A 13245-nucleotide genomic window follows, 5' to 3' on the forward strand; every position below is an offset into this window, starting at 1 on the left:
AAGAAATTTCATAGGATTGTCTAGTAGAATTTCCTAATTTTGTGGAGCTTCGTGTCGGTGAGGTCACCAAGCGTATAACCGTAGCATGCCATGAGGTGAGGGTTCGAATCCCGCTCCGAGTGATAAAAATTTCCGCAAAACAATTCAAATTGCAAGTTTGCAGAAAAAGCGCTGTTCGGATTCCTAGCAGTATTTTTTATAAAAATATTGAAAAAATGCTGGAAAAAAACTGAAAGCAAAATGAAAACTTCTGAACGAAATGTTAAATTAAATTCATCAAAGAGATTGAAAAATGCAATTATTTTAAGGAATAATTCAAGAAAAAAATCAATAAGAATTCTCGTACACACTTAAAACAGAATGCCGAGATCGTGCAAAGCTCAACAAAGTGTGTTAGAGTTTTTGTAAAAAAAACTTGCATTGTTCCCAGAAGAAAACCAGAATACACATTTTTATTTTAAATTTGAACAGCAGAATGCCAAACTTATTCAGCAAAAACGGATTAATTACCTTTTCTGAACAGTATTCACAATTTCTGAAAAAATACCTCAAAACATTTTTAGAAATTTAGGAATTTTGCGATTTGCGAATTTTGGATAGTTCCTGGAAAAATCCATATAAATAATGATAAATAGTATTCTTGGAAAATTTCTTAACCCTTTGAAGCCGGAATTTTTCCAAGCATTCTTCTGGAGTTTTTTCTAAGTTTTTCTGTAGTTTTGGTATTCAATAGTATAAAAACGGTAGAATATTATGCGGAAATTATTTTGGGCATCCTAGGTCATCCAAACTATTCTTGAGTTAAGATCCTTAAGTCTATGGCTGTAACGGTAACTTCTTTCATTATACAAAGCTGCGATTTGTAATCTATCATGTCCAGTAAGTTTTCTGAAGATTCAATAGACAGTAACAGATCATTCGGGATATCCTAGGTCATCCAAACTGTTCTTGAGTTTAGATCCTAAAGTCTGCGGGTGTAACGGTAACTGATTTCATTATACAAAGCTGCGATTTGTAATCTATCATGTCCAGTAAGTCTTCTGAAAATTCAATAGACAGTATCAGATCATTTGGGATATCCTAGGTCATCCAAACTGTTCTTCAGTTTAGATCCTAAAGTCTGCGGGTGTAACGGTAACTGATTTCATTATGCAAAGCTGCGATTTGTCATCTATCATGTCCAGCAAGTCTTCTGAAAGTTACAGTTGTTGTTTTCATCAACTAAGCTTCATACCAGTAAGGAGCCCATAATATCCCAAAAATATATAACAACGCGTATTGTTCCTCTAACTGCTTTGGTAAGTACATTGGATTATGTAACATCTTAACTTAGTGGCAAAAGCTATTATCAAAAGTGTGGACCTGAAGCTATGGTCTCCGGAGTAGTGATGTTGATCTGGAATATCTCAAAACTATCATTACAGATTACAGTCTAAAGTTTATTGTGAGACTAACTACTGTTACTATCAAGAGCTATCAAGAGATATAGCTGATGTTACCAGTGGAGACCTGAAGTTCTGAACTCATGGATAGTTTGGCTGACCTGGAACATTCCCATATTGTCTCTACATGACATTTGATATTTCAAGAGCTCAGCAAATCCTATGCTATTATGTATGATGAAAACACAAAGTTTTTCTTGTAGATTTGAAGGGCTTCATTATAGAACAGTTTGGACGACCGTGAATGTCCCAAAGGTTTATAATAAAAAAGTAGACTTCAGATTGCTCCAGTAACTGCGGTTGATTATGCAGCGTTACTGAGTATAACAAATATTGATACACTAAAGTTTTTTTTTTACGACGGTAACACAGCGCAACATTTTTTTGTCTCAAGAGCAAACTTATGTGTCTCTGACAGATTTTGGGCCGATTTATGTTAGGTACGATATTTCCCATACAAGTCACCATTCAAAAGTTGCATGCGAGTTTACATACTGTCATAAAATGGTTAAATCTATCAAATTTGATTTGGTAATACGAAATATTTTGCATGAGTCGTTTATTTAGATGTTAATTGAGCAATTTATGCTTTGATTGGTGTAATTAAATATTTCCATGCTTAATGGCTTGCAGTCAAAAAAGCCCAAAATCGCATATTTTGCCCTATAAATTGAGGTATAGCTCAAAATCGTGACGTGCTAGAGCAAATCTGAGCCCGGATTCGAATTCAGCGGCCCAAAATCTGTCAGAGACACATAAGTTTGCTCTTGAGACAGACCAAAAGTTAGTTTTTGTTACGCTGTGTAATCGTACCGTGTAAAAAAAACCACGTTATTTCAAAAATCGTCGTAAAAAACCGCGTTGTTTCAAAACTCGTCGTAAAAAAACCGCGTTATTTCAAAAAACGTCGTTAAAAGTCAAGTCACGTTAGATGTAATCCTGACTATTTTGAGCGTGTTTTTGAAAAAAACTCGTTTTTTTTACGACGGGTTTTGTAATAACGCGGTTTTTTTACGATGTTTTTTTTAAATAACGCGTTTTTTTTTACGCGATACTGTTACGAGTGTAGATCTGAAGTCGTGAACTCCAAGGTAGTTTGGCTGACCTGGAATATCCCTGTAGTGTCTCTGAATGACATATGATATTTCAAGAGCTTCGCGGACCCCAGTAGATTATACAATACTATTATATATGGTGAAAACACATAAAATTATTCTTGTAGATTTGAAGAACTTTATCATAGAACAGTTTGGACGACCCTAGATGTCTCGAAGGTTTATAATAAGCTCTTAGACTTCAGATTGCTGCAGTAACTGCGATTGATTATGCAGCGTTACTCAGTATAACAGATATGGATACTATTACGAGTGTAGACCTGAAGTCCTGAACTCCATGGAAGTTTGGCTGACCTGGAATATCCCTCTAGTGTCTCTTAATGTCATTTCAGATTTCAAGAGCTTCGCGAATCCCAGCAGGTTATGCAATACTTTTATATTTATGGCGAAAACACATAAAGTTATTCTTGTAGATTTGAAGGGCTTCATGATTGAACAGTGTGAACGAACCTGAATGTCCCAAAGGTTTATAATAAAAAATTAAACTTCAGATTGGTCCAGTAACTGCGGATGATTATGTTGCGTTTCTCAGTATAGCGGATATGGATACTGTTACGAGTGTAGACCTGAAGTCCTGAACTCCGAGGTAGTTTGGCTGACCTGGTATATCCCTATAGCGTCTATAAATGACATTGTAAGTGCCAAGAGCTTCACGGATCCCAGTATCTTATGCAATGGTATTAGTTGTGGCGGAAATACATAAAATTATTCAAGTAGATTTAAAGGACAGTTTGGAACACCTAGAACATCCCAGAATATAAAACACCTTTTGATATTCTTGATGAAGGCTAAAAGGATACATATAAACGAAACCCACATCCAATGTTAGCTTTTAGAACAACTGGTGTGTCAATTATTTCATTTTTCAAATTTCATGGTGTTCAGGATGATCTAGGTTATCAATGAAGTCTCAAATACAAATATCCCAATTTTTCCCTAATAGAGGACTCAATTTGCAACAACTTTGCCGAAGACAGTATTTTGTTTTATCGAATGGGTGAATTTATACAGCCGTTTCTATGTTGGGGTCATATATGACCCCTCCGGCTCCAAAGGGTTTAAAGGATTTTTTTTCTTTGTGTAAGAATTCCTTTAAATATTTCTGGAAGAATTGATTTAAGATCTATAAAAAAATATATAATTCAGAAAACAGTTGCTCGAATGATTCTGGAAGGATTTCATTTTTAACCTTTACACTTTATACCAAACGCACCTTATGCAAATGAATCTTCTTTAATATTGTTTCATAATAACAGTTTTTTTTTTCAGAAGTAGTTTTTATTTATAGCGCTATATAAATTTGAGTTATCAGATTATAAATTGTAGTACAGGTTTTGTTTACCATGCATTATTTGTTCATCAGATGTAAAGCCGATTCCAGCGGCTTAACTGATTCCTGCTTCTGAATAAAATGTTTCTAGTGCGCTAAAAGTGAAAAATGTCCATATACTACCCTCCCTTTTCCTCCCAAATGATTATATTCCGAGTAATTTAAAACGCCAACGACAAACACCTGCTGCACTCCGATGCTAATTACCGAGATTCCTACGAAGCCTAGCTCGCATTAATGCCCTGTATTCGCACGTACAAAAACACATATTAAGTTGCGGATCGTGAAACGTGTTTCGCCCTACCATGCCTCAAGCGTATCAAGCTCTTCCAGCAGCTTCCATCGAACAACCTACAACAGTCAAAACAATATCGCTTTTATCACACTCCACCCAACAAAACAACCGTAACTAGTGCAGCAGCTTGTTGCCTCCCACTCACTTAGCTGCCCCTCTTAATTTAGCTGGGTCTATTAGCGGTTCCCTAGTTCAAAACAAAAACAAACTCAGTACACGAGAAGTGTTTCTTATTCTTCTTCACTTTGTATTGGCGCTGATTGGAACAGAATCTGCTTTCGGCAATTCGCCGACAGCATTTTTTGGGAAAGTCCTATCTTCGTCAACAACAGAAAGGTTATCCTCTACACATTGCTGCTCAATTAAGCATTGGCAATTAGCAATGCGTTTGACTAAAATCATCGTCGACCTTTACTGCTTGGTTTTTGTTGGAAATCTGGAGATCAAATATCAGAGAATTGTATGATCGAAATTGTCATACACACACTTCGTTCAACAACAAATTTCCCAACCCAGTGTTTCAACAGAAAGAAAATTCTGACATTCTGAATAAACTTCTTCCCCAACAAATTATTCCTTCCCCAACTCGTCAGCCGCAATTTAAACTGTCTCACCGCTAATGACTTGCGGGTACAGCGAAATTTGCGACAATGGTACCGCACCATCGGGAGCAAAGTTCATCGAAAAAATTCCCCTCAGCTACCGATTCCACGAAACAAACGGGAAATTTCATGATACAATGGCGGCGTCAACGGCGTTCACTACATATTACGAATTTCGTCGTAACTTTGCCTAGCGAAGGTCGCACCGCCCCACCACACTGCTGTTGTTTACAGTCTCATTATCAACGTAAAGATCGTACCTTTTTCAACTATGCTGCACCAGCCAGCGCAGTTATGGAGATGGTTGCCGTTTCCAGGTGACCTACTTTCGCGCACACGCGAACCGGATTGTGACCTTCTCTGTAGAGGTACGTGCTCTGCTGTTCTTTGCTTCTTCGCTGGATATCTTCCTGGATGGCGCCGAGGCACTCGAGACGACGACAGTCACTTGCAAACACACCGGGCTCTCGATAATCGTGTCGCGCCGTAAACCGGGGGAACGAGACTAATAGTTTATAAACACTGGCTTCCAAGAGTTTCACACACTGTCGTTTGCTAGTAGCGGAGGTAGCGAGTGGGTATGTAGCTCACTTTCTCCAGCCGTTGACGATGCTGCTCATGTCACACTCTCCTTGAAGAATGCACTCGATTGCAGAGCAGATGGTTGCAGTAGATGCTGCCGCTGGCGTCGATATCCGACTCTAGTGTCCGCGGCGGTTCGAAATTCGACACAGCTCCACCAGCAGCCGTCTGGGGAGATGAAAACGAAGACGAAAACGGCGACGGTGACGACGTTGTAGTTGACTTTGGGGGGACCTTGCCGTCCCGCACAGTCAGTCATGTAAACTAGGGTGAGTGGTGGCAAGCAAGAATTCGCACACTTGAAAGGCAACCGTTGCTAGAAAGGACGGCGTTGATCTTTCTGTGTAGCCTTCTTTTGGGATAACTTTCTCGCTGATTTACTCGAAAATGAAGCACACAAACCGGAGCTCGGTTTGCCAATTTCTAATTGGAAAACTTCTCCCTCGTTAGCACTGTTTTATGAAGACACTAGTTTTCAGTTTGCACTTGGTGGTAGTTCTCAACAGCATTATCCCGAGGTTATGGATACGCGCGTTCACTTCCTACTGTTAAACTGCCCTATTCCAGCCAACAGTGTCGGTGAGCTACACTCAAGCTGGCACCGGCAAACCTGTTGCACAGACTCGATATTCCACTATCCGATTTATGCAACAATCAAAATTCAAATTTCCAATACCCGCGTCAAACACCTTTCAATTCAAAACGTAGCTGAAATCACTCGCGCAAACGAATTAACCGTTTAATCGCACCTACACTTTTATCTCCGCACCCAGTAGGTACCGTTCAGATGAAGCTTCAACACTAAACTAAAGTACTCCGCAATAGGAGGATCGTGTTGAAGTCAAAATTAACACCGCAACCGACGACGCGACGACCGCGTCATCAAACCACCATTCGTCTCGAGCTAACGACCATGCGTCTCCATATATTTAGCTGCCTCCGCGTCGTTGGATGGATGCTTGAATGGCTGTTAGCTAGATGAGATCGGATGAGCTGAGCAGCAAGCAGTAGTCGGACGACGGACGTCACTCGGTAGGTTGTTTTTGTTTCTGGTCTGAGATAGTGAGAGCGGTTCCGCTTTGCTCTCGCAGTCACGCTCTGATGGGTGTTGAATGGTGATGGTAGCGGTGTAGAGGGGCACCAGGAAACTGAGCGGAAAATAGGGTGATCCATGAATAAACTTCTTTAAGAAAAAAAAAACAATGATGTATGTATAACGTTTTTACGTTACATTATCTCATATGTATCCGTCCAGCGCTCTATTTACAAAAGTACGGACTACGGACTCACTTGAAAAAATATTTCAACACTCAGTTGAATATTGCATCACCTTGAAAAGTTTAGCATCATCTGAAAACTAGTAAATGCATGCTACTACATATATCTCGAAATCCAGATATTCTGTAAAGCTACAGTCTTCAGCAAAGTTATTCAGAAAGTCCTTGACATCTATAAGACACACAGTTTGCTTCGCAATACTGTTGCTACAGTGTCGGACAAAACAATAGGACCACCAGTTATTTTTCATACATAATGACCAAGTTTAACGATGTGACGCTCGGTTTCTGGTGAACCGATTTGGCTGAATTTTTGACAGTCGCCATGGAGTTACGTGAATTTTGATTTGTATTTAATTTATTGAATTCTGTTTACTACATCAAAAGTTACAGATATACGAAACGACAAAATAATAGAACCACTCTCAGATCGCCATTATCGAAGGATATATATCTGTATCTGATACTTGATGATTGATAAACAAGTACTAAAATTAAGGATGCCATTTAAACTTAGGGACCTTTTTATTGAATTGACCACAAATAACCATCATAAAAATCTGGTGGTGGAATTTTGTCGCACCGTATATCTGTAACTTTTGATGCAGTGAACATAATTCAATCAATTAGATACAAATCAGAATTCCCGTCATTCCACGTCGGCTGTCAAAATTTCTGCCGAATCGGTTTACTAGAAACCGAGTACCATATCTTCGAACTTGGTGATTGTGTATGAAATAGAACCGGTGGTCTTATTATTTTGTCCGACACTGTAGGTGACGCTAATGAGCATGCAAAAATGGGCATTTTTAACCAGCTCTATCTCGCAATCCCGATACGATAAAAAAGTTCAAGTCTTCGGCAAACTTGTAATTCACAATTGACGCTAGTGAGCATATAAAAATGAGCATTTTACCCGGATCTATCTCGTGATCCCGATAAGATAAAAAGAAAAGTATGAGCATGCGAATATTAGCATTTTTATTGAAGCTTAATGAAGCTTACGATAAAAAAACCCGATTCAATCCACCTATGGTGAACAGAACCCTTCTTACACTTATTGAAACTATTGTTGTATTATTTGTATTTAACATATTTATTTTGTGTGATGGACCAAAAGTTCTAGAAAATATTGTGGATTTGGCATCTAGTGGATTGGTTTCCAAAATAGCATCATGGACCATGGACTAAACTACCAGAAATGCCAGACACCTTCTAGAATCTTGTGTGAAATTTTTTTAAAATAGCTTACATATTCTGGAATATTGTGTATCTTTTGTTAACAGCCAAAAGATCTTGAATCGATTAACAAATGGATAAGAAAATCAGCGAGATACACTTTGTCTAATATCTCCTAATCAGTCGAATAAATTAGCTCCGAAGTACTTGGTATTCATGGTTATGGTGTAAAAAGGACAAAAATGATATATCTACTATGTTAATCAGTTTTGGAATTAGCTAGTTATTTTGGCTGTCCAGTTCTTGCATTTTTCCCACAATATATAAATTCAAAGCTTTCATTTAACATATTGTTAGTTTTCATAGAATTCCTGTTTATTTGTAATTTTTTATTTATAATTTTATTGAAAACAATAACCTGCTAGTATACACTTTATATGAGGTCAGCATTATTTATTGAACAAAAATTTCCCATAGATTGGTCAAAAGCTCATGCAAGATAACAAGCGAATATAATAATAAAAACCGTAATTAATCCACCTAGCGGTGATGGTGCCTTTCTCGTGGCAACGCAACTCAAGAGACATGTTGATGAATATCGCATTTACATACGTTTAACAGAAATCCATTTCATGGCATCAGAGATTCGTAACTCCTATTGATGTCATAGTCATAGGAGAAACATGGATTAAAACTGGAAATACGGCGCCATATACGTTTAAAAGATATAACAGTTCATTTTCTACCAGAGAAAGCTCTTCTGGTGGTTTAGTAATGTATGTTAGAGATGATATTAAATTTAAAATTATTCAAAACATTTGCACTGACGGGTTTCATCATATTCACGCGGAATTAGCTTTGTCAGGAGAAGCTTTTGATATACATGCTGTTTATCGTCCACCGTCATATGATTTTAATATGTTTCATGATCGTCTAGAAACATGGTTGAACAATAGCAACAGTAATCGTCCTTGTTTAATTCTTGGAGATATGAATGTTCCGGTAAATTTATCAAATAATAACGTTGTCCTAAAATATAAAAATCTTTTGCAGTCTTACGGCTTTATTTGTTCAAATACGTTCGTGACGAGACCGTCCAGTTCAAACATTCTTGATCATGTGATATGCAAGATAGATGATGCGCATCGCCTGAGTAACCACACCATACTTAATGATTTGAGTGATCACAGCTTGATTTTATCAGAATTCAAAACACAATTTGGCACTAATTTAGTAGAATTAACAAAAAAGGTAATCAATCACGAAAAATTGGAAACCGAATTTAAAAGGTACATTGACGGCATTGGACCCATTGAAGATGTAAATACTTGTTTTCAAAATATAATTTTGAAATATAATACATTTTTGGAAGATTGCACTAAAATAGTTAAAAAAATGTGTAAAAATCAAAGGTACGCAATGTGCTTGGATGAACCTTGAGTTATGGACTCTAATTAAAATGAAAAACAACTATTTGAAAAAATTTCGTCAAAATCCAAATAACATACGCTTAGCGGAACTATTGAAACACGTTTCAAAGAAATTAGATGTCGCCAAAAAACAAGCAAAGAGGAAACATTTTGAAAGAATTTTGAATAATGCATCTCACTCTAAATTGTGGAAAAATATTAATGCAATCATAGGTAAATCCAGCAAACAAACTAAACTTTCATTAGAAATCAATGGTGAGAGCATTTGTGACAGTAAATTGATGTGCGAAGCATTTAATGAACATTTTTCGACAGCTGGTGAAAAATTAACTGGGAATATTACTCCAACAGGTTCGAGTCCATTACGATATATAGAACCAAATGCTCATTCAATTTACCTACAACCGGCCTCAGAAAATGAAGTCGTGCTGTTGATAAATAATTTGATAACAAATAAAAGTCCTGGCCCTGATCAAATCCCTGCAAAAATCATTAAAAACAATTTTTCAACTTTTTCAAGAATTTTGTCGGAGTCTTTCAATCTAATGATTCAAGAAGGTTTCTACCCGGATTGTCTTAAAACAGCCAAAGTAACTCCAATATTTAAGTCAGGAGACTCCTCACAACTAGATAACTACCGGCCTATATCGACTCTTTCGATTTTCAACAAAATTTTTGAAAAATTACTAGTAAACCGCTTAGTAAATTTTCTGGACATCCATAATACTCTGTATTGTATGCAATATGGCTTTCGCAATGGAAGCAGCACCACAGTTGCCATAACAGAACTAGTTGATAAAATATTAGAAGAAACTGATTCCAAGAAATACGTTGGTGCCTTATTTTTAGATTTAAAGAAGGCTTTTGACACCTTAAATCATAGTATTTTGTTGCAAAAATTAGAGCAATATGACATTAGAGGTGTTGCAAACAGAATCATCAGTAGCTACTTAAATAATAGAACTCAGTTTGTTGCGTATGATGGTGTTACTAGTTCAATGAAGCAAATAAATATTGGTGTCCCTCAGGGAAGCAACATTGGGCCGTTATTGTTCTTGATCTACATAAACGACATTAGCAAAATTCGTCTTGTGGGTACTCCTAGGTTATTTGCCGACGATACGGCTTTATTCTATCCCAACGCTGATCCAAGATCGATTATCTCAAGCATGAGTAGTGATTTACAATTTCTTCATGAATATTTTTCCGATAATTTACTTTCACTGAACTTGAAAAAAAAACAAAATATATGATATTTCGATCCCCCAGGAAAGTGCTTCCGAATCTTCCCGATTTATTGATGGGTACTAACGTCATCGAGAGAGTAGATTATTTTAAATATTTAGGTATAGTTCTTCATTGTACATTATCATGGGATCAACATATTAAGGAAGTTGAGCAAAAAGCTTCGAAGATGTGTGGAATATTGAGAAGAGTTAGTAGCTTCATTCCTCGAAGAGCTTTGCTTATGTTCTACTACGCTCATATTCATTCTCATTTCAACTATTTGATTATTGCATGGGGAAGAGCTTGTAAATCAAAACTGAAAAAATTACAAGTATTACAAAATCGATCTATCAAATTAATTTACAATTTACCGTTTCTGTTTCCATCCGTTCGGTTATATTCAGATTTTCCTCATAAAATCTTACCAATACAAGGCATGTGTGAAGAGCAAACATTACTCCTAATCCACAATATGTTACACAACCCCGCGTGCATTCACAATTTGGCGATTAATATGGTACCTCGGCTGCACTACACTAGGCAAGTTAATCATCTCTCACGGCCTCATGTCTATTCGAACTTCGGTCAAAAACGATTTACTTTTGTCGGGCCATCTGAATTTAATAAGCTACCCAGAGATATACAGACGATAACTGCTCGTCAGCATTTCAAATTCAAAATTAAATGTTTTTTGTTAAATCAAATACCACAACTCTTGCTATAATCTTCCATCTTTTCTTTATTTTCGTTTATTTATATGTTAACCGTCATAAATAACTTAAAGATAGTTTGTTAATTATATGATATGTTGGAATTAGTAAAACTTTAGTTTATAATTCATATTCGTGCTTCTTTAAAAGGACGCTTAGTCCACATTAATGTTTTCTTTTGCTATTTCGTTCTCTTATTAGATGTCAATTTTTTTATTATTATTCTCAGCCATTTAAATAATTGTTGTTTTGTTATTTTAATTGTTGTGTTGCCTGTTGGCTGAGAACAGAGTGTCCACTACCAGGGAGCTCACTATGGAGCTTTTTGGTGTGGGGGAGAGCGGAGGGTCACTCTAAAAAAAAAAATCATATCGTTTATCTGGTTTTTGATTTTTGAGCCTCGAACTCTTAAAAAACAGCCGCAATCTTGAATTATAAGCCGCCATTTAGGAACTTGGAAATCCTGGTCGCTATTTTTGAACTCCAGAGTTCTTCCCCATACCAGATACACCCATATTAAACGGTTTTAGAGCCTAAATCTCTATTAAACAGCTGCCATAATGAAGTTTATGCCGCAATCTTGAATTTTGAGACGCCAATATATCTAATTGGTCGTCATCCAGATTTCGTCCCAATACCAGATATACCCATATTGCATGGTTTTAGAGCATAAAACTTCATTAAACAGAAGTCATTTTGAGTTTTGAGTTGCCATCTTAGATTTTAGACCACCATCTTGGATACTCTGTGTGTCATTTTTGGAGTCCAGATTTTTTCCCCATATCAAATATACCCATATTGCATGATTTCAAGTCCCAAACCTCCATTAAACAGTCGCCATCTTGAATTTTGAGACGCGGTCTCGGATATTTTTGTCGCCGTTCTGGATATTTTAATCGTAATTTTTTGACTCCAGACATCTTATCAATACCAAATATACACATATTGCATGTTCTAGAATCTGAAACTCAATTAAACAGCCGTTATATTGAATGTTGAACCGCCATCTTGGATATTCTGGTCGCCAATTTTGGACTCTGAACATCTTGACCATACCAAATATACCCATATTGATTGGTTTAAGATCCTAATACTCCATTAAACGGCAGCCATCTTGAATGTTGAACCATCATCTTGGATTTTAGATCGCCATCTTGGATACCTATTCTGGTCGCCAATTTTGGAGTCCAGACTTTTTCCCCATATCAAATACGTATACTCATAGTGCATGGTGTCAGGTCCTTAAACTCCATTAAACAATCGCCATCTTGAATTTGGAGCCGCCATCTTGGATGTTAGACCGCCATCTTGGGAATTCTGGTCGCCATTTTTGAACTCCAGACACCTTTCTCATACCAAATATATCCATACTGCATGGTCTTAAAGCCTGAAATTCCATTGAAAAGCCGCCATCTTGAATTTGGAGCTGCCATCTTGAATTTTGGACCAAAATCACGGAGTTTCTGGTCTCTAGAGTTCATTTCCGCATAAAATTCGTAAGCCATGCTAAGGGTTACAAAAATCGCCGCAGTTTGATGTGTCGCATGATGGGTTGGTTCAGTTTTATATACGATCAGTTCCACCGGTGCTGGTCCAGATCACTGAAATGACCATAACTCCGGAACGCCTCGACCGATCCGAACTATTTTTAATAGCAAACAATGCGGTAAAATTCCAGTTCGATTCGAGCTATAAACCGAAAAATCCGCCAATGGGAAGTGCCTTAAAAATGAGTGAACTTTTTTTGCGCACAGACACACATACAGGCATTATCTCAATTCGTCGAACTGGGTTGAATAGTATATGTGACTTGATCCTCCGAGCCTTCTATCGAACATTGGTTTTTTGAATGTGTAGCATGCCATTAACGTAAATGCCACAACATTGAGGACCGACTGTAGCAAACCAATCATACTCACACCGAAAATAACAAACAAGTGCAAAAGCGCACTGTTATGCAGTGTCTTAATTTGTCAAATTACAGTCATCGGCACCGATGCCCAGGTACTTCTGCGTCGTAGATTTGTTTTTGTTTTGATTATAGCTCTGACAACCT

At 37.3% G+C, this 13245-nt stretch overlaps 1 protein-coding gene across 8 annotated transcripts in view; it reads right to left on the reverse strand.

Annotated features, from left to right (window-relative positions):
- LOC109419733 (PRL-1 phosphatase) overlaps positions 1 to 13245 on the reverse strand; it is a 207258-nt gene that overhangs the window by 71998 nt on the left and 122015 nt on the right. The window contains exon 1 of one of the 8 annotated variants that reach the window (XM_029852786.2): positions 5045 to 6060. The exons of the other annotated variants lie outside the window; for them this stretch is intronic. The gene's annotated coding sequence lies outside the window, so the exon portion shown is untranslated. Of the gene's footprint in view, positions 1 to 5044; positions 6061 to 13245 lie in introns of those variants that run through there. 8 annotated transcript variants of the gene reach the window in all.

Source organism: Aedes albopictus, chromosome 2, assembly GCF_035046485.1.
Source record: "Aedes albopictus strain Foshan chromosome 2, AalbF5, whole genome shotgun sequence".
Taxonomy (NCBI): Eukaryota; Metazoa; Arthropoda; class Insecta; order Diptera; family Culicidae; genus Aedes; species Aedes albopictus.